The sequence below is a fragment of the Podarcis muralis genome, chromosome 1 (genome assembly GCF_964188315.1).
Source record: "Podarcis muralis chromosome 1, rPodMur119.hap1.1, whole genome shotgun sequence".
Lineage (NCBI taxonomy): Eukaryota > Metazoa > Chordata > Lepidosauria > Squamata > Lacertidae > Podarcis > Podarcis muralis.
The window spans coordinates 52,681,193-52,708,043 of NC_135655.1; the positions used below are offsets into that span (position 1 = coordinate 52,681,193).

General features: G+C 45.8%; 1 protein-coding gene across 1 annotated transcript in view; it reads left to right on the forward strand.

Moving 5' to 3' along the window:
* Positions 1-26,851, forward strand: part of ALX4 (ALX homeobox 4) — a 67,345-nt gene that overhangs the window by 5,040 nt on the left and 35,454 nt on the right. The gene's annotated exons all lie outside the window — the stretch shown is intronic.

Consider the following 26,851-nt stretch of genomic DNA (forward strand, 5'->3'; position numbering starts at 1 on the left):
CTGGAAAGCAAACAGCGGCCCATTTTCAGACGCCTGGCCTGAAAGGCAGCCTTTCTGGGAGAGATCCGCTCCTCTTCGCCATGAGGGCTTCTTCTGCCACCGCCGCGCAATTGCAGACACGGCTCCCGGTTAGCCACTTCTGCAACCGGATCTCTTAACGATTTGTCGGCCTGGGGAATGGCCTCGCACTGCAATAAAGCGCTAATGGCTTCTGAGTGCCGTTCTGGTTAACCAGCGCGGGCGAGACTTGCCAAACCCCAACTCGTGTATTTTCTTCGCCCGGCTTCGGGCTTCCTCAGGGTGGGTGTCGATTGCCTTGCGGATCTAAGGCAGACGGAGGAGGAGATATGAAAGGAAACCTACATCATCGAAGGGAACCTGCCTAGGCTTCAGCGAAGTTTTGCAATGCACTTACACAGTACACATAGCCTTAAAAAACCCATTTGCTTGGCAGGGAAGTCCCTCCAAGTTCCTGGGAAGCCACTTCCACTGGAATCAGCAGGGCTTCCTAGCAGATCTGTTTAGATGGCGAAGAGAAAGGAACCACCGTCCAATAGTAAAGAAAAGATGTTGGGGTGCCCCGGGGAGTGGGGTTTGGCGATGCGCATTTCCTTCAAACTTTCTCGAGGCTTTTGCAAAATGGAGCCCTGCGGCCTACATGCCTCGCGCGGAAGAAACCCTTCTCTCGATTTCCACAGACTTTCCAGGCAGTGTGGAGAATACCCGCATTCCCGTCTTAGGGTAGGGCTGGTGGGCTTAGGGCCTACTCTCCTGAGCCGACGGAAGTTACTGCCAGGACGCTTTCCAACTAGGCCGCAATGGCACTTCCCCGTGTTTCCCCCTCAAGTGCTTTTCCAGCCGGGCCCAGGTTTGCGCTGCTGTTGGTGGGGGAATCGAGGCCCAACTGAGGCTTGTGTTCCTGTGTGATAGAGACCAAGGGGACGTCCTTAAAATAAAATTTAAAATGGCGCGGAACCCGAAGGGTGTCTTTCTAGAAAGTCTGGAAAACTTTCTAGGCTCCTAAAAAGCAAAATACATGATTCAGCTGCACATGGAGAGCTACACCATTCCCCAAAGAGAACCTTTTCCCCAAAGCAGCAGCGCCATGTTTTTCTTTATTTAAGTTTGGGCTTCATAAAATCTTCCCCGAAATCAGAACATTTGCAGGGCGCGTCGAGGGTGTGAGGAGAGTTTGCCAAGGCCGTCCTAGTAGTTTCTTAGCGGGCCAACCCAGGTGGAAAGGGGAACGTATGGCTCTGTTGCTCCCTGGAAACGAAAGGCAAGAGCTTTGCGTGTTATTCATCCTGCTAAGGTGGCTCCTGAGCTCTATTCGGCCAATGGAAATGGCGACGGAGCCTCCTCCTCCTCTTTGTGGGTCCTGAAGCAAATCCTGCGCTTCGAGCCCCGCGCCTGTTATGGCGCCTCTTGATTTTTGGCTTGCGCTGCTGGTTTTTATTTCATGTTGTGTTGGATGATTTCCCCGTTTCCCCTCCCCAAAGTCCATCCATTTGATTCTTTCTAAACCTGAGAACAATAACCTAACAAGATTTAGCAAAACAACAAAGCCCCACCATTCTTCCAGCTGCTCTTCTAGGCTGCCTTTCAGTGCCCTTCGCTTTGCAGTGTCTGCCTCCCTTGGCGCACCGGACTCTTGACTGTTCCAGCATCCCGAGGGCAAGCCGTGGGCGCCGGCGGTGGGGGACGTGCCAGGATCGGTGGGATGGCAGGACGGCACGCTTCCATGGGAGAGAGGAGCCATTTCCCCAGAAAGCGCCCTCCATACATGCCCGTCTATGACTTAGCAGCCTTTGCAGCAGCGACTTTTTGCTAGATTTAAAAGCCAGCTCACGCGATCATCACCCCCGCTTTGTCCACAGCCTTGCTAGAGACCCCTGTTTCAAACAGACCCATCTCACAGATCCCACAGATCCATTTTCCCTCTTCCACCACCACCAGAGCTGAGCAAAACCTCTTCAGAGCAGCTCTAGGTCTGGCTGACAGCCCTATCGGGGAAGGAGTGAGTTAGATCGGTGCGGGGGATCGGAGACGGGAGGGGAGGCTGTAAAACGGGCAGCGCCGCAGCGGAACATACATGCTCAAGAGCAGAATACTGTATGTTAGGATCAGGGTGTTCATGTCAAAATGTGAAGGGAGTCAGTTCCCATAAGTTGCCTCCATCCATCTATCCCCATAGATTGGAGGATAGGGAAGTTTTCAAGGATGCAGTCCTGGTCATTGACGTGCAGCTCGAATCTCTGACTTCAGTAGGCTCACTCCCAAGTAATAACTGCACAACGTGTAATTAATACAAAGACATTGCAATCCGAATCAAGTAAAATGCTTTAGATTCGAATTAAGGGCTTTCACTTTAGTGTGTGCAGTTGTTCTTGTACGTAAAGTGGGAAGAAAATAATTCTTTGCTTACTGACGTGTGTGTACTTTAGCAAATGGGAAGCGGAGTGACTTCAGATAAGCAATGGAACCGATATCCTGGAGCCTAGTTTTTATTCGGTTTTGGTTTACTAATGAGATTTGCGTGGATAAATGCCTCTAAATGTGCCCCTCTTTTCTTAATACGATCCTCTTTACTTTCTTGCTTCAAAACTTCTGGCTGTAGATAATCCCCTCACACACTGAAACAGCAATTAAAATAAAAAGCGTATAGCCTAAGAGTATATACTTGTGTTAGAGGTGTGACGGGGGCGGGCGCGCGGCTCCCGAGTGATTTATGGCTGAAAGTAATCTGAATTACTATTTCTCAGTCTTGGAGCTGAGATAAATCATATTTCTGTATAAGGAAATGTATTGCCCTCTTGAAATATGGTTTGGGGAGGGACGGGGCGTTGGGGAGTGGGGTGGGGGTCTCTTTCGAGGCGTGCGAGAGAATGTGCCCTGGGATGTTTGCTCACCGGATTAAGAGAAAGAAAAACTGCTTTTCCTGGCACAGGAAAATCCTAAAGTGCCAGGCCTGGCAGATCATAACGACCTGTTTTATTTTAGAGCGAACAACCAAGGCAGTCTATAAAGCAGTATTGTTTGGGAGGAGTGCGCGCGCTGAGAACGTGGCTTTAGGAATTGATACAGAGAGCCGAAGTTTTTTTTAAAAAAATAGAACATAATCATAGAATTGTAAAGTTGGAAGGTACCCCGAGGGTCATCTAGTCCAACCTCCTGCAATGCAGGAATCTCAACTCGATTTCGGGCAATTTTAAAAACGTCCCAAAAACGAAGGCAGCCACCAGGGCCAATGGCCTTGCTGGAGAACAATCCCTAGACACGTTTAGCATCTTGACCCAAAGATGGTGAGCCAGCAGACCTGCTCTTTTGTCCCGCTCGTGTGAGTGTCTTGCGAGGGAATTCCGTGTCCTTGCAACCTGCCCTGGCCTTGTCAGGTCAGAAAATAAGAGAAAGTGGTGGGGCCAGATCTAGTGTGGATACTTGTGGCCCTCCCTCCAGAAGTTGTTGGGACTACAGCTCCCGACATCTGTGACCATTAGGCGCGCTGATCGTGGCTGTTGGGAGTTTGAATCCACCGCAGCGGCGGTCCCAGATTCCCCATCCCGGGTCTAGCCTGGCCCGTTGCGGTGGGGCCCAAAGAGCACACCCGCTCTCACGATGCACACCACAGGGTGCCCTAAATAGACACCAGGAGGTCTTGATCTGTTCTTTTGAGGAACAAGCCCACTACTCCCAGTGTCGTCTGAGCGAGCGATCCAAACCGTACGACGAGGAAGGAGGGTACTTGACCTTCCTTCGCACCGCCATAATCAGTAGCCAGCCGCAGGGGACAGCCCTTCCCGATCGCCACCTGGGAATCTGTCGGACGCCCAACGCCACTGACTTGGGATCTTCTTTTGCCATCTCAGATCAGGCAGAGTAGAGCAGCGATCTTTGTCGCTGCTATGGTAAGCTCCTGGTGAGTTCTGCATTTCATTTCCCTCTGACCTCACTGCATGCAAAACCACTACGACCCTGTGTTTGGATACACCTGTAACTCAGGCGAACGCATTGCATGCGTCTGATGAAGTGGACGCCAGAATGAATGTTTCTGGGTACCATCAGGCTCCTGCTTTTATTAAAAGAGGCAAACAAGTCTGCCCTTTTGGAAGTGGCGACCTTATAACGTTCACGGAAGATGTTGCAGACCATGCAAGGATTTTTCCTGTCACTCGCTCCTAGGAATGAGTGCAAGGAGAAACGGACGCCAGGCTTGTAACAGATCGCGCTGTCCAAAAATAAGGTCCAGGTGAGAGAGATACAGGTCTCTTCATCTGGTTCCTCGTGACTCCCAGAAGCCACCTATCTGGAGGGAGAAAAATGATCGGGGGGAGGGGGGAAACCGGAGGGCTGCAATCGCATACCCACCAACCTGAGAGGAAAGGGGACTTACTTCTGAGTAGACGTGCATGCGATTGCACTGCAAGCTGAATCTGTGTCTATCCTCCCACGATCTCAGTGATCCCCCTTTAATATTCTCTTTGTCTTGGACAAAACCACACTTTTAGAAGTGATTTGTTTGCTCTTCTCTAAAGACGCGCCGTCTTTAAAAGTCAATCAGGAGGATGCAATTATTGTGACGCTCAAGTTCGAGGTTATCATCTATCCCCACCACCACCATAAAAACTGGTGCGTGTGTGCGGGATCTGTGTACAGAGTACAGCCTACACAGATAAATTTCCTGGAGCAAGCTATTCATTTTATTACGCTTCCCAATGGATTGGTCCAGAGTTTTAAAGGTTACTAACGACGAATTTCTGCAGAATGGCGCAGATAAAAGGCATTTCCGTCTTGCAGAGGGAGGAGGCGTTGCTCTGATAACTCTTAAAACTGTTCTTTAACCAAGATCGTTTGCCTCCATCCTCTCTTATGGATGGAGAGGATATTTGAAATTGCATCGTGGTTTGTGAGCTCGCCACGACAAGATTGGCCTGCTTCTGCATTAACGATTTAGAAATAAGGTGCAGTTTAAAGAGACTCAAAGCGAAAGGTGGATGAGGTCAATCCGGTGGTCTGTTGAGAGTGAGAAGAGGAATGCTAGAAAGCCTGTCCTGGGAAGAGAGTGAAAACGGAGCAGTCCAGTTCACAAAATAAGCCGCGAACCGGTTGCCCTTAACGAAATTCAGCCAGGAAATCGGGGCTTGGGGATTTTACGGGAGGGAGCAAGAAAACGACGTAAAAGGAGGAACTGACTGCTTTGACCTTCCAGATGGAATTGGACCCCAATTCCCACTTGCCCCACACAGCACAGCCCAATGGTCAGGGATGATGGGAGCCGCAGCCCAATAACACCTGGAGAGAGACAAATTCCCCATCACAGTGCTATGGATTTCTTTCCTTTATTCTCTATCGACAAATCGAATGATGGTGCAACTGACTAGCAAAGGGTGACAGCTTGTAATACGTAAAATAGGCAGTTGAGCTGGAGGAATGCATGTGCCAAAAACCTCTCCTCACTCGAGCTATCTTTTGCCACGATTTGCAGGAGCTGTCTGAATCGGTTCTCTTCGTGGCATGAGAGGCAGCTCTGTGTGCGGTGCTGGGAGATCCAATTGAATTAGATCTTTTCTCAGAACCCCGGTAAGGGGTTCAGAATCTTCAATTTAGTCCTACCTGCTGCTCATTTGGATCTGTCATTCAGGACCAACAATGCGCTTAGGGTTGCTACTTCTGCTGCTTCTTTTTGTATCACAGAGCTCCTGTACATGAGAGAAAGTATTTTCCTGGCATTGAGATACAGTGTTGGAGCTTCTGTTGCTGGTCCCACAATGTTCTAGGAGCTTATGTGGGATTTCAGATGTGTTAAGTTTCATCAATCATCACCATGTAAAATAAACGTATTCTGGACTTCCACAGTCAGCCCATCTCTGAGTCTCTGAGAAGGATCAAAGCACCTGCTTTGCATGAAGAAGGGTCCAATGCATCTCTAGGTAGGGTTTGGAGAAACCCCCCTGCCTGGAATCCTGGAGAGCTGCTGCCAGTCTGTGCAGACAATACTGAGCTAAATGGAGCAATGATACGTCTCTGTGAAATGACTAGCCACAGACTTGGCTTGGGGAGCACATAGCAATTTCACCAGCGTAAACATGTCTCTTTTGCAAAATTCTCATTGTGAAGCTGGATACCACAGACCTGTAGAGCTCTAATTTTCATTTTGCTGATTTGAAAGGGCTGCTGCAGCGGTGTGAACTGACCCCTCTCTAATCTTGTAAAATGCAGGTCTGAGATGAGGAGTGTCTCTTTCAAATAGACTCACTTTCATCTCTGTCTGTACCCCAGGGAACTTGAAGTACCTGGATTTAAAGCTTTAGATACACCCTGGCCTTTAACATATTGGGCATATGTCCCATGGATTGCAGTGGAATAATGGAGAGGAGACTGCGAATCTCAAACACATTACTGAGTGTTCATTGCATCACCAACGCCAGGGTGGGTGTGTTATCATCAACACCACTTTTGGGAATGGTCAGTGTAGTTCTTTTATAGCCAAGGTCATGTCTATTTAGACATCAGACTCACTGAGCTGAAGAGATTCATTCCTAGGTAAATTGGCACAGGATTGCAGCTTTAATGTAGTTGCCCCAGACTGTATTATTGACATTTCATTTCCCTCTGACGTCACTGCTTACATATTCCTCACCACCTCTCATCTCTTTCTCTCCCCGCACCAGCCCCATCCTGCCAACAGGATAACAAATCATGTATCAGATGAAATGGACTCATTTACTTGCTAGGAAATTTGTTTTTGTCTGCTTCTTGCTTGCTTGTTTTGCTGTTTATTTTGATGTGTCAAAAACATGGTATCACTCACCTGTGGCCTTGAAGTGATCCAATCTTCTCCAGCACCCCCTTTCCCACTGAACTGTGTATTGGGTGTGAATGAGGCTGAGTCCTTGGTGAAGTGACTGTATGCGCTTTAGATGTTGGTGCATGGAAGTTCTGTCTCTCTGTGTGTTAAATCTGTGACAGTTCATACACACATGCAAATCATCATGAGGCTGCAGCCATCAGGCGATGAACATGCAGGGATGTCTTGAAAGAGCCCTTTGAACTGATTAGCACATGATACAGGGATGGGAAACATGTGGTCCTCCAGAAGTGTTGAACTACAACTCCCATAGTCATTTATCATTGGCCACAATAGGGCCCAACAACAGTTGGAAGGCCATCTCTGCTGTACCAGAAAGCTGAAGAGCAAGTTATGTCATGCAAGCAAAGCAACTTGCAAGTAATTACTAACTTCTGTCTTTTTTGCATGGGGGCACTTCAGAGAGATTTCCCTCAATGTTTGGTTGATTTCTAGGTGAGAGCACAAAAGGAAGGTGTACAATGATGTACACCCAATGTTCTTGGCTCCTCAACCAGGAATGGGCAACCTGCGGCCTTCAAGATGTTATTGGACTCAGCTCCCATCAGACCCAGCCAGCATGGTCAATGGTCAGGGATGATGGGAGTTGTAATCCTAGCAACATCTGGGGGGGGCACAGGTTGCCCATTCCTGCTTCAGAACAAGGATGGTGCAGCGTTGAAGTTGGCCTGGAGATCCGGGGCCCAAGGTGAGGAAGGGGCAACAGTCCATCCTGAAGCAAGGTAGGGAAGAAAAATGTCCTGATAGTGGTGGGACATTCTGACCAGCTCTTGCAAAGGAGAGTTGTTGTCTTTTAAGTGGCACTGCACTCATCATAGCAATGTCCTTGATTTTTGGATCAAACTTATACAGTGTATTGAAGATGGCTACCCCCTCACCCCGCCTCCAAATTATGGGAGGAGCCATGGATATTGTTGTTGGCATCCATCTGTCTTGGGGGACAATGGAAGAGTCTGTGCATTTTGGGGTGAAGTCAAACCACTGGAGAGTTACATGTATGCTTTTTCCATGGATATAGTGCCATCTAAAGAGGCAAAAGGGACGCGGGCGGCACTGTGGGTTAAACCACAGAACCTAGGGCTTGCCGACCAGAAGGTCGGCGTTTCGAATCCCCGTGATGGGGTGAGCTCCCATTGTTTGGTCCCTGCTCCTGCCAAGCTAGCAGTTCAAAAGCATGTCAAAGTGCAAGTAGATAAATAGGTACCACTCCGGTGGGAAGGTAAACGGCGTTTCCGTGCACTGCTCTGGTTCGCCAGAAGCGGCTTAGTCATGCTGGCCACATGACCCGGAAGCTGTATGCCGGCTCCCTCGGCCAATAAAGCATATGAGCGCCACAACCCCAGAGTCGTCCGCGACTGGACCTAATGGTCGGGGTCCCTTGACCTTTACCTAATGAGGCAAAAGGTGAACAAAAGCTGAAGATCATAAACAGAATAAGTCATAGGTGTGTGAGAAAGGAGAAACTTGACTCTAGGGATAAGAAAGACTAAAGGTGAAAAGAAGAGCCCTTGTAAAAATCCATTGGTTTTTATTTCTTTTTTAAGTTAAAGTTTCACTGTCTCCTGTTGAAATAAATTTAGTTTGGGCTGGTTCTGCTCAGAGTGATCAAGTGAAGAATGGACTAGGTGAAGCGTGTGTGTGTGTGTGTGTGTGTGTGAGAGAGAGAGAGAGAGAGAGAGAGAGAGAATCATCAGCAGAAAAAGAGAGGCCGAAATCCTAACCACATTTACCCATTAAGCTCCATTGAATACTATAGGACTTACTTCTGACTAGCCATGGTTAGTCTTGGACTGTACGGTTTGATCGAGACTAGAGATGAGATGAGGACAATTAGGACGGCAGAATTTGGTCTGCACCAGTTCAGACAGCCGGCGGGAATACAATGTGTTTGTGTGTGAGAGAGTTGCCCTCACCTGCAGCCACTGCACATTGCGCTCCGTGTATAGCTCAGGCCTCTGGTACCACTTAGCAGAAAAGCCCTCGGCAGGATTGGAACTCGCGGCAGCCTGCGGCTCCCCGCCGCTGGCTTTCATCTTACCCGCTCTCCTTCCTGGAGCGACTCCCATTGGCTACCGCGGTGCCTCTCGCTCGGAGCTAAGAGTTCTGACGCGGCTTGCGCCTTCGCCTTCCCTCTTGCGCAACAGGGGTCGCCAGCGCGGTCATTCAAACGGCTCCAGCGCCCTCCCAGCGAGAGGGGAGGGGGAAGAGAAGGATCTGGCTTTAGAAGTTGGCGAGAGGCGCCTGGAGCTTGGAGCGAGTCCTTCCTCGCCTGGAGGCAGCATCGGAGCCCTTTCCGTCTGCACATGCAGCGAGGCTGTGGGATTCTTCATGCGCCTGAAAGGTAGGGCTTTTCCCAGACCAGATGTGTCTGCATCTCTTTCACAGAGAGGGAGAAAGAAGCTTTGTTGCTGTTGATTTGGCCGCCTTAAGAGGAGGCTTGTTTGCAGCAATGATGTGTCAAAAGATCCAAACTGCCAGACCTCTCCCCCTTTCCTCTATTCCTCTATGCATTCTTCTTCTTCTTCTTTCTGGGCAACTAGAAAAAGAGAGAAGATTTCCTTTCCTACTTGGCCTGTTTATTTTCCAGTTGCTTTGCTCTGAAATTAACTCTGTTTTCTCCATGGCTTTTCACACTGGCGCCCCCTAAAAGGCTTTTTTTTTTTTTTTGCCAAGGCTGAAACAACAAGAAGTGGGGAAGGAAGAAGCTGAAAAGTCTCTTCCCCCCCACCCGCCTCTGTTTTTGATAGCAAGCCACCCACTGCAAAGCAGATGAAACAGAGGAGGATCTGCCTGGGTGAAAAGTTTGGAGATGCTTCCCAAATGTGTCTGCTTGGATGAGACGCCTATCCTCAACAAGATGTATGGAGGCCAGACAGCACACATGAAGAGAGAGAGAAAGAGTGTGTGTGTGTGTGTTATCTGGGCCTGTAGGCTGTTTATTTTGCGCTTCCTTCGGGTGTGCGTTCAATGTGGTTGCATGACTAAACCGGCTGGAGTGATTCACTGGCTGCCTTTCTGGGTGACTACTCAAAACAAGTTGTGAATCAATAGAGATGTTTTGGCTCTGCTCCTCAACCTCCCAAGTTAATGCACTCAGGGCTTAAGGAGAGTTAATTTACAGACTTGCAGGCTCTCGAAGCCAGCAGATTTATTCCCCCCTTTTTTCCGCACACAGCCATGATGTGTTTTCCCTTGCAGGACAGAGGGTAAGTTTTGGACTGCCAAAACCCTGATGTGAAGGTGCCAGTCACACTCTCGTCTCCCCCAGTCTCTGTCCAAGACATTTCGCTTCCTGGAGTCCAAATGAAGCCCTTGCCTCCTGACAGGACCAAGGCTTGAAACAGTTTTGCGGCACCAATTTCTGCTGTCTTTCCTCTTAGTGAAGGTCACTTAACCCAGCTGCATGGCAGGTCTGGTCCTGCTGTGACTCTTCAGTATCACCATGTTTCTGATTCAATGGCCAGCCACATCATTAACATTCATGGGCTCAGCAGAAGTATATGAGAATTTAAGTCTGGGCAGGACTTTGGGGCAGAGACTCAGGTCCTCACTCAGCAGAATAAGCCAGGGAGGTCTCCTGGTGAAGCAAGGCTGTTGGCTTACCGTATCTTGAAGCAAGTGAAGTTAAAACAAAAAAAATCCTTCCAGTAGCACCTTAAAGACCAACTAAGTTAGTTCTTGGTATGAGCTTTCGTGTGCATGTTAGCCGCTTTTTGTTTTGACTATGGCAGACCAACACGGCTACCTATCTGCAAGTGAAGTTAGTACCTAAAGATGGCTCCTCATATACGGATATTAAGTCCAGAGTCTAAAATGACCCAGATGCACCGCTAGATAGGAATGTTTAAATTTATCAGTTTTTCGAAGTAGCCTATCTATACAGTACTTCAGCCTTTTAACCAATTTAATAGTCATGGCTTTCCTAGGAATCATGGGAAGTTCTGAGAAGACTTTCTTAGTGAATCTAGATCTAGACTCTCCTCTAGAATGACAATTGCCCGAGTTTCTGAGAATGCTAGACACCACTATAAAGCAACAGTTGCCTGCATTTCTCGTGAAGAGGGATTTTTTGCTGAAGCAGTTTAAGTCCTGTATGCCCTGTATGGCAAAAGGTAGAAGAAAGTAAAGGAACTGGTCAATGCTTTCATGGTGAGTTGAAGACAGAATAAATAGTCTTAGTGTGGACTACTTTGTGCCTTCATTCAGTGTTCATCCTTTAGCGGTGATGTGTCTATGTATACAAACTTCAAATATAAACAAGTACATAGTAGGCAAGATGGGAAAAAGAGCTAAGATGTTTGGATGTCCAGCCAGACCTCAAAATTTGAGATGCTATGCATGAGACACCTTTAGAAAGTCTCTCTGGGTATCCTTAAAAATCGAAACTAAGTTTCAGTTTAGTTTACTGGTCAACCACTTACAATAACAAACTCCGAATATGACATGGCACAAAATACAATACAAAGCAGCACTAAACCTAGTACAGCTTGACCATGAACATCTGAACCTCCATGAAATTCTTCCTAAGATTCAGGTCACTCTAAGGCCCCATTTGCACTTCACATTTAAAGCAGTATCATACCCAGTTCCCAGGTTCATTTTGGGGGAAGCCATGACTGTTTCAAGTGGTATGATGCAGCTTTAAATGTATAGTGCAGACAGGGCCTAAGATATATTGTCAGTGTGCAAGGTGGGAAATGTAATGAAATAGTACATCTTGATACAAGACCCTAGTATAAGTACCTGAACTGTATAGTTTTGGATGGAAAAGCACAGGCTGTGGAACTACTAGATGATAATTCTTAGAAACTAAAAAGTGTGATGTTTATGCTATTAATTCACTTACTGTTTGTAAAGGTAAAGGTACCCCTGACTGTTAGGTCCAGTCATGGACAACTCTGGGGGTTGCGCGCTCCTCTCTCACTTTACTGGCCGAGGGAGCTGGTGTTTGTCCACAGACAGCTTCCGGCTCATGTGGCCAGCATGACTAAGCTGCTTCTGGCGAACCAGAGCAGTGCACGGAGACACTGTTTACCTTCCTGCCGGAGCGGTACCTATTTATCTACTTGCACTTGACGTGCTTTCGAACTGCTAGGTAGGCAGCTCACTCCGTTGTGTGGATTTGAACCACTGACCTCCCAATCGGCAAGCCCTAGGCTCAGTGGTTTAGACCACAGCGCCACCTGCGTCTGTAAGAGTTGTTTATTTGCATGAGCTACCCATGTAGGCTTTGAATATAAGAACAATTTTAAAACAATAGACTGGAGAAGGATGTTAGATAACAGACTATATAGTATCAGGTGAAATTTTCTGGCTTCAGTGTTAGATGATGAGAAAAAGAAAATTTTAAATTAGAGCTTTTCATACTTTAAAAAAAATATATCTAAAGGCTTTCCCCAATTTAATTTTGCCATTATCCATTCACAAACGAGTAATAGAGTATAGCTGCCAGATACAGGAGACAAAATATACACATACACACTCATCTCAACAAATGGTAGTTAGTGTTTATTCAGAAATAAGTCCCACTGTTCAGCTGGGCTTCTTATTCCCCATCAAGTGTCCATAAGATCATTATACGTCCCTTATTTGGAATCCAGAGTTGAGAGAAACAAAGCATATTTAGCATACTTCTCTACATTTCCATAATAAGGTTTAGTTGCTATCTCAGAATTTAGTTTATTGATGCAGCTTGTTGACAGCCGCATGAAATCTGAAATTTGGTACATGTCTGAAGTGAATGGCAGCAGGGAGAGTATACTGGCTTCTTGCATTACGTTTTGCATCCATACTATATGATGCATTCTTCAGGTGTCCTGCCAATTGGCAATCATAATTTGCAGAGATGATCTCTGCAAAACCAAGAACATCCACTATTTCCTATGTTTCTTTTAATGAGCTAACCCTCAAAGGAAGGTATTTGGGTCCATCCCACAGCACTGTGTTAACATCCAGATTACGAAGCAGCTAAATCAGAGTGCTTGGTGTTAAAATGTTTTATAATCCCTTAGTGTTTACAGTACATAATCCTATACATGTCTGCTCTGTCCACTGAATTCAGTGGGGTTTACATCCTGATAGGTGATTATAGGATTCCAGCCTTTCAGTGGTTTAAATCTAAGTGCTCCATCTTAACTGTTTGGTGGATCAGAATGATCAATTAAGAAAATATAATCCAGATTGCACCACACTGTTAAATTTCCTTGATTTGTAATTCAATGCCAGGTGAAGGGACCCTCACCATTAGGTCCTGTCGCGGACGACTCTGGGGTTGCGGCGCTCATCTCGCTTTATTGGCCGAGGGAGCCAGCGTATGGCTTCCGGGTCATGTGGCCAGCATGACTAAGCCACTTCTGGCGAACCAGAGCAGCACATGGAAATGCCGTTTACCTTCCCGCCGGAGCAGTACCTATTTATCTACTCACACTGGCGTACTTTTGAACTGCTAGGTTGGCAGGAGCCTTAATTATGGCCTCCTGTCTCATAGTTGATGAAAGGAGGAAGATAATAATGGAAGCCCTATTCAGAACCATAATTTTGGGTCTCATAGTGAGAAGCCTCTGTATTTCTCCACAAATGTGGAGACTGCTGAGCTGGATTTTGAGCATTGTCCAAACATTTTCCCATCTGTAAAGTGGAGGATTTGTTTGTTTGTTTGTTTAAAGCTGTAGCACAGCATTGTTGTGAAGGGAAACGAAAAAATAATTGTGAGCCCTTTGCAAAAGCAATGCACAGCTTTTATATTGTGCTTTGTAGTGTTCAGGCACTTCCCATACATTATCTTAGAAATCCCTACAAAAACCCTGCAAGGTAGGTTGGTATTATTATCCCCATGTTACAGATCAGAAGTACTGAGAGAATAGGGGCTTGCTTACAGCCGTTTAATGAGCTGTTGACTGAGCTGCCCACACTATTAAATGGAAGTTGGTAGTGGTGGTAATAGGTTGGGTAGGGAAGCTGATGAATATACTTCTAGCATTTTAATATGCTGCCAGGTAGAAGGTTTCCTGAGGACTGAAGACCTGGCCGCCCCACCATACTTTCTCTATGTCTATCTTCATTCACACTCATTTAAATACCTGGCATATCGAAACAATGTGCCATATGGGTTGGATATGGTAGGATATGGTGTCCTACCTCATTTATGGAGTTTGAATTAAAGGGTCTTCCAGTCCTCTCTAGCTCCACATAGTCTGGATGATTCCAGGAAGAGGTTTATTTATTCAAAAGGTTTATAATCTATTTTTTGAGAACCATGCTCCACAATTCAGAGACGTTTGCACCAGTTTTTTCCATTCAAGAACACCCGTCAATCCTTCTCAAATCCCACTAGTATCCTGGGCTTTTTTCTTTACCACATGGGTGGTCAACCATTGGCATGGATGTCACAAGAGGAAAAGGCCTCAGAGCACAAGGGTTTGTGGCACACCTGGGCAGGAGCAGGAGGGTCTGTCATGGGCCTGTCTCTGGTGAGGGTCTTTGCCATCCTGCAGTGCACCCTGGGCCTAACAAATTTGAAGGGAAACTACTCAAAGCCATGGGGACTGTAATAGGCCCTGTAGCACGCACAAGAGAAGCAGCCTCTGAATATTTTGGCAAGTTCGCCATGAATGGGTCCAGCAAAGAGGGCTGCTATTAATTTTTCAGCATTTCATATTTACAAATGGATTTTTTCTGGAAGCAAATAGCATGGAAAGGATCCTAAACTCGTGCTATATCCTGCTGTATTTCCAGGAGTATGTGAAAACTCAAAAAGATTGTGGAAATTAACACTTGGGGAAATGTTGAGAAAACAGAATAAACTGCCATGTGAATGAGGCCTTAGTTACAGACAGGAAGTTACTTTAATGGAGAAGAAGTTTTTTGTGGCATAGACTTTCCTGTACTAGAGCCCAGCATTGGGTGCATTTTGTTATCAGTGTGTAAGTTCACACACATACACGAGAAAAAATATTTCTTTTCTTTTCAAACCTATTGATCTCATACCTCTCCCAAGTGAGGACAGCACTTAATGAATCTTACAAAAGGAGCTCCAGTCCACAAATGCCTATTCTCAGTAGTGACATATGGAGATGGGGCGGGGGGGGGGGGAGAGAGAACTGCAATGGTGCTGCTCACTTGAATGGGTCTGGGGTGGCAGCAGGGCTGAGGACATGCAGAGACACTGGTGGGAGTGCCTAATTGGTGGTGGTGCCATTGCCACCTGCACAGCTCTAACCTTGCCCCAGCCAGGTAAGCAGTGGTGATGTCAGTGTCATGAGGGTGGCCCACCATGTCGTTATTGCCACACACAAATATATTAGTCTCTAAGGTATTGTCTTGTTCGTAAGCTGTCCAAGATACTGATGTGTGGATATATGTGTTTCATAAATAAATAAAAGCTGGACCCATATCTCCAAGTAAACATGCCTAAGATTGGGCTGTAAGGCTGCATTTCTATGCAGACTTACCTGGGAGTAAGCGCCTTCCAGTTCAGTGGGACTTACCTCCATAGGTATAGTCACACTGCATCACGGCTGCTCTGCTGGACTCTTCATCTCTGTTTATAATTACAAAAATGCATTGAAATAGGGGGAAAATAAATCGTTATATTTGCATATACAGTATTTAACAGACAAATGAATGGATGCTTTTTGTTGTTGTTCGTCTAAGAGAAAAGGCACTGATCAACACTTGTAGGGACTCAATTACCGAAAACCTAACCATGTCTTTCCAAATGTCTCATGGAATGAAATGGTGTGATTTTTCTACACCATGCACAAACTATAAGGCATTTAGTTCCCCCTGAACTAAATAGTCCTAAACACTGTAACTTTTCTTCGTCAGGGCTGGAGCATCTCTGCTATGAGGAAAGGTGATGATGTTGGGGGCTATTTTGTTTAGGGGGGGAAGGTGAGTAAGTGGAGGGGACATGATAGACCAGGTGTATAACACTAGAGTGTGGAGAAAGTGGATGGAGATAAGCTTTCCTCTATGCCTTATAATATTAGAACCCAGGGTCATCTAGAGAAGCGGAAGGTTGGGAGATTCAAGACACAGCAAAGGAAGGACTTCTTCACACTGCACATGGGTACTAATTATGGGATTTGCTACCAGAAGATGCAGCAATGGCCACCAACTTGAATGACTTTAAAAGGGTGTTCAACAAATTCAGGGTGGATAGTGCTATCCACGACTACTAGCCAGGATGCTCTGGCTTGTAGTCTAGAATCAGAGGGTAGCATGCCTCTGAATGCCACTCGCTTGGGAACAATGGAGGGAAAGGGCCTTTGCCCTCTTGTCCCACTTGCGGGTCTTCCATAAGTGTCTGGCCACTGTGGGAAACGGGATGCTATGCTAGGTGGGCCTCTGGTCTGATCCAGCAGGGCCCTTCTGATGTTCTCATAATCTGATGTGATAGGTTCTTATGAGAAAATAACCAGCACCCCAAAGAAAAACTTGCCTATTTGCACTTCCAAAGATCTGGCATGAGTTTGACTTAATTGCAAGCAAAGCTGAGGATCGGGCAAGCAAGAGGGATTATTTTTGTTGGTTTAGCAAATGAAGACAGAAACAAAACGGACCACTTCTCCTTTCAAACATTCCTCCAGCTCTAAATTCTGGGGACGGCATGAGAATCAGCCTTTGCCAGTGTTGGCAAGCTCCCCCTCCGCTGATTTCCTGCTGTGAATTCGAGTATCTTTCATCTATTGGAATCTAAAATGTTTATCTCTTCTTCGTCTTCCTTAATTTCATTCTTTCCAGACCCCTGGAGATAGGCATATCTCAAAACAGTTGGGAAAACGGAAATGGGCAGGGAGGGGGCTTGACATGTGCCTTTAAAAAACTTCAAAGCAATTCCATCCCGTTCCATGCATCCCAAATCCCCCTCCTTGCATATGCACATGTTTATTATTTCTCAGCACCCCAGTCCTCCACGCATTCCCTTGGAAACAAGGGGTGCTTTGCACAATACGCTGTTTGTGCACACAAGCAAACACAATGGTCCCTCTGAACTCCTATTGTGAAACAAGATGTCGGAGCCAGGCTTGAGTGCGCAGAGCTGCACATTGGAATGTGGCCACTTTGCCTCAAGAGAAGGTAATGGGGAGAGTCTGGCACTGGGCTTCATGGAATCCTGCTCTTTCCTTTCTATTGATGCTGTAATAACACCATCACTCGCCCAGCAGCTGCTATTTAATATAGTCATTCTTGTCTGTGCATATATTATTGAAGAGAGTTTTCAGCATTGCAGGATAGAATACGTTTACTGTTTTAATTTCTGCGAATAATACTTCTCCACTGGCTCTGATGCATTCTCATGATGCCACACTATCTTCCACATCCATTCATGTAAATTTTCTCACACTTTAGTTCTGTTCAGTATTCCTGGTGGTTTTCTTTTTCACTGAAACGTGCATCATAAACACTCATTGATTGATTTTATGCTTGTGGACCATGTACTATTAGAATTAGAGTCTATTTATTCCTGCATTGCAGGGGGTTGGACTAGATGACCCTTGGGGTCCCTTCCGACTGGACAAACTTGATTCTATTTGGGTTATCTGTCGCTTAACAGGAAGCACTGGGCCATGCCTATACTGGATGTAAATTAGTTTTGGTATCACTTCCTTCCTCCCATACTTTGCTTTCCAACAAATCCTTGGCACTTAGAACCATTTTCGTGAACAATGTTTGAGGAATGCCCATGCCCCTCTACTCTCTCCTGCATTGTGGGTGGAGTGCGGCTTTGCGTGCCACATTTCCTGGTTGTGTTGTTGATGGGGGAGTTCAGTAGAAAGGTTGTACCTTTGCCATGTCCCTAGCCTCATGCAGACCCGTCAATGGGATTTGGATATTGCCTAACTTTCTAAGACGGTAAGAAATGCTGGGGAACCATTTGAAGATAGAGGGCCAAAATACTGTGGCAGGTGTGCCAGAAATGGATGTTATTTGACCTAGACACACACTCTCTATCCAGGGAAGCAGGTGGTTTTGTCACAGGTCAGGGCACATTCCATCCAGGTAAAATCAGTAGAGGGGGGCACAGAGCAGGCCCACTGAGTGGGATACCTTGGGTGTGTGAGGCCTGGGCAGAGCCTGGAGGGTTGGAGAGAGAGGCCTGAATTTGGCGTGGGAGCCCAAGGTTGCCCACCTCTGCCATAAAACCTGCCTCACTGTGCAGTTGGTTTTTCACCTCCTCCTCTTTCTAGATACTGCAGTGTGGGTTTAGCTAGTTGCCTTCTAGGGCCTAGTAGGATTCTACCACCCCGTTTGTCTCATACTCGTTATGGGAAGAAAGTGTTTGTTCCACCTATTCTGCTCTACAGTATTGGACGGGGCTCTTTGTGCCTTGGCTTTGGTTGTATTTTAATCAAATGTCATTTAAATAGACATCTATGTACCACTTTTCTGTACATATTCAACACTCTCAATGCTGTTCATAAGAAAGGAAACAACACAAATTCAAGAAGATGGATAGGAGAAGAGAGCAACAAGAATAACAAGAAATATTATATAAACTTAACTATTGCTTCCCTGAATGGCACACAGAATGTTTGGGGTGGGGGTTTTATTTTTTAAATATACTTATCAAAATGCAATTAAGAAAAGCAAACCACCCCGATGCATTGTTATCCATCGCATCTCCCTATAAAAGACAATTCAAAACAGATTTATCATGAAATCTCTGATTCAAAATACAATGTACCACAACAAACAAGACGTACAGAATTCTGTACTCACAAAAAGAATACGATACGTCTTGACCTGAGAGGTTGTTGTAGCAGAATCAGCATTTTTTTAAGACCTGGAAAGGGAGTTGGTAAGGCTCCTTCTGTTCTAGATGGTAATTGGCCAAAGCTCTTTCCTCTTGCAATGGTGGCTGCAACTTGCAGGGTCAGTGCATGATAATGGGTAGCAAGATTAAGGCCGTGCACACATTAGCTGGTTAAAATGCATCAAGGTTGTTTTTTCTGAGTCCCATTCATGACAATAAAAAGGCGTGTCTTTAAGGGTGAAGGGTTTCTCCACTAGATTTGCCTCCCAGGGAATCAGGAGGACTGGAATTCATTTGGGGTTTACCTGCAGTGGCGGGCTTTGGACTCTCAAATTTCAGTGGTACCCTATGTGATGCTAAAAATTCAGCAGCACCCCCCCACCTCTTGTGCTCTGTTATACAGCATTGTTTTCGGCCCCCCTGCAGTGTGGCACCCAGTATGACCACACATGCTGCGCCACCCTAAAATCGTCTCTGTTGCTTGTCTCATCCACTGGAGGATAGTAGGCAAGATGACTTGACCAGACCTCACTTGGTATACCGTTGATATGTGAAGAGCAAAGACTAGAACTGTGGACTCAACTAAACAGTTGTAAATAAAACTTTTTTAGTTTGTCATAAAGTGCAATATGCAAATGTGACACAAGATGGCGATGGTGAGCCATGGTAAATTCAATATATTTTTCAAAACGTTTTTTAAAAAGCATTGTCACAGCATTTTTTGATATGTGCGTAGATTCCACCTGTGTCTGAGCCTGAGTGGGGTCACCTTCTTAAGAGGATAAAGATGGTGGAAACAGATTCTCTACCATCTCGTTCATGAGACTTTGAGTGGAATGCAATGTCACACTAAGGCAGTTGTTCCATCAGTGCAAGCATTTCTGCTTGGCCCATTGGAAGGTCCTATGCTCTCCTCTCGCCATGCCCCATTCTGGGGGTTCTCCCAACCTTCCAGAATACTTGGTGGGAAACATGGGGGCATGGAGGGGGAGCCCTGCTGCACTAGTGGGTTTCCTCACTCTGTTTTCCACCAGTGTTCTGGGTTAATTGAATCCAGCCCTTAAAGTTAAGTTTGAAATCCTTGCAGCTCAGCTCCTTTAATATTAACAAAGTGGTGTAGACCTTGTTTGATCCAAGAATTTATATCTTGTCTCTATGCTCCTGCATCAACACACAATGCTTGTTTTCAAGCTTCCAGAGAAAATGGACTTTGGTTTATCATTGGGAAATGCATGCTGTTCTGCTCATCAGAGGAAAAGCCGTAATGAACTCTGGCGTTATTTCTCAGTGCCAAAATGAAACATTCCACACATTCAGAGTCTGATATATGTTCCTAATTTGAAAATATTGGATTGCTATAGATAGTACAAAGCTCACTTTCTGCATCCATGTGAATATTAAATTGTTTTTAAAAGAGAAAACAAAGTGAAACAAAACTGGCAGAACTATCCAGAAACAGGGTGTTTTCCTCCCACCCCATAATGTTTACAAACTTTCACAGGCCAGCATTATAACTTGAATCTAATTTTGTTTTCTTGAATTCATTTCATTCTGTTATGTTGTTAGGAGGTATCAGTGAGGATTGAAAGTTTTTTCAACATCTTTAAAACTATTCTCTTGAGAATCTTGGAGGCTCATACTTCTGTTTGCAATAAACTGTTTACTTGCACATGTGCAGGTAAAGCAGCAAGGGAACAACTGTTCTGGGTTATAATAAAGAAAATAACTGCACTGATTACTTTTAGAATCCACTGCTTTCTGAAATCTCTAGCTAAGAGTATGTAAGCCTTTTGACCTTGCTGTGCCCTTGACTACAGTAAGGAGAACGTTTTACTACAGGAATGAGAAATCTGTGGCCCTCCAGATGTTGCTGGACTCCAACTCTCATCATCCCCAGCCAGCATGGCCAATGGTCAGGGACAATGGGAACTGGAGTCTAACATCTGGAGGATGACAAATTTCCCAGCCCAACTTTGCTGAAATGCAAGGACTTGTTTTCCTAGTTGATCAGGTAGCATCCATTGTTAGTGACCAAGTCATTGTCTGCTGCATTTAATCCCCCAAATATCAGTAATTGTCATGGTCGGGCTGGATATGGATACAGAGGAGTAGTGGAAGGCATCAGCTGGGGAACCCACAAGGGAACCCCCCAGAGGGAGAAGGCTTAGAGCCTGGGAATTTGTGGTGGGATGACGATGAGTGGTCAGAGGGAGAAGAGGGGGCCGACTGGGAGGAGAACCTACTGGGAAGGGTTGTTGTGACTAGTAGGACTGATCTGTTTTGTTTTTTGAATAAAGAGTTAACTTCACTGACATTGGGTGCTTTATTGTTTTATTGCTGACCTATGCCTGACTTCCATAAGGAAGCAGGTGGCGCTGTGGTCTAAACCACAGAGCCTAGGGCTTGCCGATCAGAAGGTCGGTGGTTCGAATCCCCGTGATGGGATGAGCTCCCGTTGCTCAGTCCCAGCTCCTGCCAACCTAGCAGTTCGAAAGCATGCAGTGCAAGTAGATAAATAGGTACCACTCTGGCAGGAAGGTAAACGGTGTTTCCATGCTCTGCTCTGGTTCACCAGAAGTGGCTTAGTCGTTCTGGCCACATGACCTGGAAGCTGTATGCCGGCCCGCCCTGGCCAGTAAAGCGAGATGAGCGCCGCAACCCCAGAGTCTTCCGCAACTGGACCTAACGGTCAGGAGTCCCTTTACCTTTTATGCCTGATTTCAGCTCCTGACAGTAGTTAGTGGTCAGCTGCTCATGACACAACTGAGGTAGCAAGGAAGAGCACTGGCATTGCTGCCCTAGGTTCCTTCGGAAGGAAGGGCTATAAATTCAATAAATAAATAAATAAAGTGGATGATTTTATTTTATTTTTTTTAGTCCAGAATGTGAGAATGCAACTGCTGGGAGCTCAGAAGGGATTTCTTAATCAGAAACACAAGAAAATGGGAGTAGTAAATCTTTTCTCCAAAGTTCTGTCTGGACTTCAATGAAGACTGCTTTGTGCTGTTGCTCCTATAGGAATTGTGTTGGGAAAGGCCTGACCCTTATAATGTGTGTAAGTGATGGCACATGTATTTCTCAGTCCATATAGATGCACCAGGAAGCTGATACACATCATTTTCCTGATGTATAAGTTAGTGATTGATTTTGAAACCTGGAGATGCTGGGATGCATGTCGTCTTGAAAGTTATGACTGAAAAAGTATCCCTAAATCCAGATATATGTGTTTGAGCTATAGTGCATCATTGGCAAGGGAAATGCCCCTTGCACATGCTCTATTATTATATTCCACGTGCCTTCCAGAACTGAGCTCTGCTATTAAAAACAGGCTCTAGGGCTTAACCCTGGCAAAATCTGCCACTCTCACAGTAATCACTTACTTCTCCAATATGAGGACTCCCTCTCTGAAGCAGCTTCTTGAGTATTCAAAACACCAGCTGAGAGAGAGTTGGGTTGGGTAGCTGTAAATTCATAGGGCCATCAAGTTAAGAGGACTGTGATCAGCACAGTTCTGCACAAGTATACTTGGAAGTAAATCACACCATGTTGAAATGAACTCAATCTGAAGTGTGTGTGCATTGGATTGCAGCTGAAATCCAGCTGTGAAACTGGACCATGCACGCACACAAGCAATTCAGGTTGATGGCATGTCACAAGGAGAACAAGTGTGCTATGGTGCTTTTGGAGGAAATAGCTTGACACCATTTGTGTGAATGACCCAAGTGATATGCTGCAAAGCAGCACCCTCTCTACCAACATAGAATCACAGAATTGTAGAATTGGAAGGAACCCCAAGGGCCATGCAATGCAGGAATCTCAGCTAGAACATACATGACAGATCACCGTCCAACCTCTGCTTAAAAACCTCCAAGGAAGGAGAGTTCACCGCCTCTCGTGGGAGTCTGTTCCACTGTTGAGCAGCTCTTAGTTATTCCTGATGTTTAGTCAGAATCTCCTTTCTTTGAACTTGAAGCCATTGGTTCAGGTCCTAGCTTCTGGAGCAGGAGAAAACAAGCTTGCTCCATCCAGAGCTTGCTCCATCCCCAGAGTGGCTGAGGAAACCCAGCCAGATGGGCAGGGTATAAATAATAATAATTGATAAGAATAAGAATACATGTGACAGCCCTTTGGGTGTTTGAGGAGACATGGGGAAAGTTATTTATGCAGTACAGAATCATGTCTTCTGTATGAACAAAACTCATCCCTAAACGATATCACGAGAAAGGTTAATTGTGTGCATCGGCCTGTCACAGGACTGATTGTCCCCAGTTGAGGCTGTTCTGGGCACTCAGTGATCTGATATGGATCTCTGGATCTGATGGGAGCAAAGGATATGAACAACAGAAAAGAAGAATATGCCAAATAGAGTAAAAGTGCTAAATTGTTATCTTTTTGTTTTAAAAGACAAAGCCTCTTTCTTTTTTCTTACCCAGGCCTTTTTGTAAATTGCATTTTCAATACCAAGGAAATATTTATCGATGCACATCAATTGAAATCACAGTCAGAATAATATTCTCATATGATATAATCAGAAGTCTTGGGACTATATAGCATAATGACAAAATGCTTAAAATGTTAAGATTCACAACAAATTCCGAAAATGCTCATTTGACTTTTATTTATACATGTTTTCTATGAATCCCCGAGAGAGAAATCTTCCTCTCTTATTGACAGTGAGCAAGGCTGGTGTTGGAGATGCTCTGATACAGTCAGTCATGGTGGAAGCAGTGTGGAAGTCTGGATTTGTGAGTTGCTTCCAGTGTGAAGGTAACCACTCATATCGCTTGATTCCAAGCGGCTGCTTGGTCTTGCTGTGTGGTTAATCTTGAGAGAGTAAACCGAATCGATTGGTTCTAAGAAATTTCTCAATGAGTTGTTATTATCACAGTACAATTCTGAATTTTTTGGAGGAAACTTGTTTCTCGGATCTGGTCCGCAGCTCATTTGAGAAGCTCCTGCTGGTTTTCAGCTCCCTACGCCGCATCCAGCCACTCGAGCCTAAATTTGGGGTTGGCGACTGGGGGAAATAAATGGGAGAGAAGTCTTCAAAGAGAGAGCTCCTCTCTCCGATCGAAGAAATAAGAGGTGCGACACTGCAGCAGCCATTTAGGGTTGTGATTGATGGAACACTTTCAGGTGCTCTGCCGTTCAGATCAGAAGCCGGAGCAGCGCTAATGAGTCCCCCCTATTGGCAGCTGCTGTTTCAACGAAAAGCCAGTGCAGTAAGTCATGCTGGAAAGACAGAAGGAGGTGGGGCGGGGGTGGGGGTGGGGGGAAGGGTGATGGGGGGAGGAGGAGGAGGAGGGAGCTGACAGAGGCCGAGAGTTTATTAAACTTCAATTTAACTGCTGTTGAAATATGCTCCTCTAAGTCAGGGCAGCAAAGGTTAATGGAATCCTGTTTGTAGATGTTTTATGGCGCTCTTCTGGGATAAATATAAAAGACTGGTGCATTTTGAGTAATTTAAATAAATATTTGTTTAAACCGCATAAGGGGCACTGGGAGCCATCAAGCATTTCCCCCTTCTCCGACTTACTTACAATTATAATGCTGTGTCTAATTACGCAGCTAACCTTAAAAATAAAATGCAGCAGTAGATCCTGATCACAGATTTCCCAGTGAAACCTAGTTGTTGTGATGTTAGTGATTTCTGGGTAACAAAGGCCCTGTCTCATGAGCACTTAAGTCTCTGCAGTCTTTAAGACTCAACTATTACCTCACGAGTTCAAGAGCGCTCCCATCACAAATGCAGAGGTGCCTGTTTATTATCTGTGTTTCAGCTGGTAGATATTTTTTTAATTGATTAAATCAAAAAATCAAGAACATGATCCAGCTGAAGTTAAAACGCTTCTAAGTCATAAAGATTTCATTGGGAAAGACACAAATATGTGTGCAAATTTCCTGTTGCAATAAGCAAGATGTTTAGGCTGCAACTGTACACTGCAATCCTGAGAGTCAAACCCATTCAATTTAGTGGAGCCTGCTTGTAGGTACACATGCATAGGATTGTACTGTAAAGCACTTAACTTTCTCTGGATCCTATATTCATTTTCCTTTCTTTTTAGTACATTTCTACCATGCCTTTCAGGGCACATTGCCTTCATAAGGCAGCTCAAGGGCGGTTGGGATTAAAACATAAACAGGGATTTTTTTCAGACGGAACTCACTCAGTTTTGGCACCTCTCATGTGGGTGCCATTTCAATTCTAAGAGAATGATGCGTTCCGGCACCTCTTTTTCTAGGAAAAAGCACTGCGTATAAACCACCTGTCAGGGGTGCCTCAGGTCCCAGCTCACAAAGGACCAACGCCAGTGTCTCTTTATATACAAAAGTCTTTATTGAAGTTCATTGTTGGTTTTACATCCGTGGCGCGCATCCCTACGTCTGTAACTCTAGACCGTCGAAGCTCCGTCTGACTCTTCCCCTCCCCTACACCAGTTTAACACCCGAGCTTTGCTCCACCTCTTCCTCTGCTCTTTTCTCCTCTGGGTCCTCCTGCCCCCTGGGGTCCCACCCTTCCTGGACTCTTCGGAGGCGGATTCCTCTGACTCCTCCCCCTGTCTCCGGCGGGCTTTGGGACCTGGCTCCCAATCCGGATTTTCTGCTGACCCGCGCGCCTGCACATTTGAACTTGGCGTGCGCGCCCAGCCGGCCACTTTCCTCCTAACGGCTACATAGGCGCCGACTCCATGGGGCTTGAGGGGGCCCGAGCCCCCTCAAAAATTCGTTTGGGGGGGCTCCGCCCCCCCAATAATCTCCGGCGCCCCTCCAGCAGAGCGCCATCGCCGCCCCTCCCCCAGCCCAAAATGCACAGGGAGGGGCGGGCTGCATGCCTCCTGCCCTCCCTCCCGAGCAAAAGCTCCACCCAATTTCCTTTGGAGCTGATTAATAGGCGCAGCACGCTCTCCCCTATTCGCTCACGAGGAGGCGGCGCCACTTTATTTGCATATTCATGAGCTTATTTATTATTCATGAGCTTTCCCGGGCCCCCCCAATATTTTTTATAAGTCCGCGTCCCTGAACGGCTACACTGCTCCTGTCACTGCTTCCCCCTTCGGAGGGGCTGGCTGGAACTGACCTCCGCTCCGCCCCTCCACCCTCCTACGGAGGCGTGGTCAGTTCTGACTCACTCTCTCTCCCTGCTGGAGAGGACGCTGGTTCTGATCTGTGGGCTTCTTCCCCCCCCCCCCCCGCTACGCTCTGGCAGGGAAGCTGGCCCTGATCTCCAGCTGCCGCTTGGGGACTCACCGCTGGCCCCCCTTGCCCTGACCCTGGGCGCCTCTTTCTGGGAATCTTCTGATTCGCTGGAGAGACTCATGGAATCTCCCGGGTCACTGTCATACCCTCCTAAGCTCCCCTCAGATCCTTCCTCTTCGCTCTCCAACTCCTCTTTCCCCTGTGGCTCTGCCTCTGAGCCCCTGACACCACCAAACACAACAATCTCATAAAAACGTCAAAATTAAAAACGTAATATAAAATACAATTCAAAATTAAAAGCCTACGGCAGATACAGTATTTATTTTAAATAATCCAGAAAACATTTTGTTAAACTATTATTTTAAATGTATTGTTTTAATCAAGATATTAATATAGAAGTGCAATCCAAAGAAATTTAGACATTCCTAGGGTTACAATTCTAGGCATATTTACTGGAAAATAAACTATCTGAAGTAGTGAAGAAGTGTGTATGCACACAAAAGCTTATACCAAGAACAAATTTAGTTAGTCTCTAAGGTGCTACTGGACAATTTATTTTATTTATATATATATTGCTACGAGAAAATAAGTCCTATTGAATGCAGTGGGACTTGCTTTAAAGTAAACATGGTTAGAATCAGGCTTGGCAGTCCAAGTAGATAGCCTAAGAAATGTGCAATCCAGTCATAGGTGGGTTTATTTGGAAGTAAGCTTCACTGAGTTTAGTGGGATTTATTTCTGTGTAAATGTTTTTAGGATTACAACCTATGATTGCAATTCTTCATACATTCTTATCTGGGATAAAGCCCCATTAGACTGAATGGGATTTACTTCTGACAGACTTGCATTGATTCTAATAGACATGCCTCTTCGGTTTGCCTGAGTTTCTAATGATTGTGCTTCCTCTGACTTATAAAAGCGTCCCGAGCCATTAAGCAAGTACCCTTCTTCCTGAGGAAGTAGTTCGGAACATGGGTACTTCTAGGATGTAGGAATCAGGATCAAACAGAATGGGAGTGGAGGGCTGAATT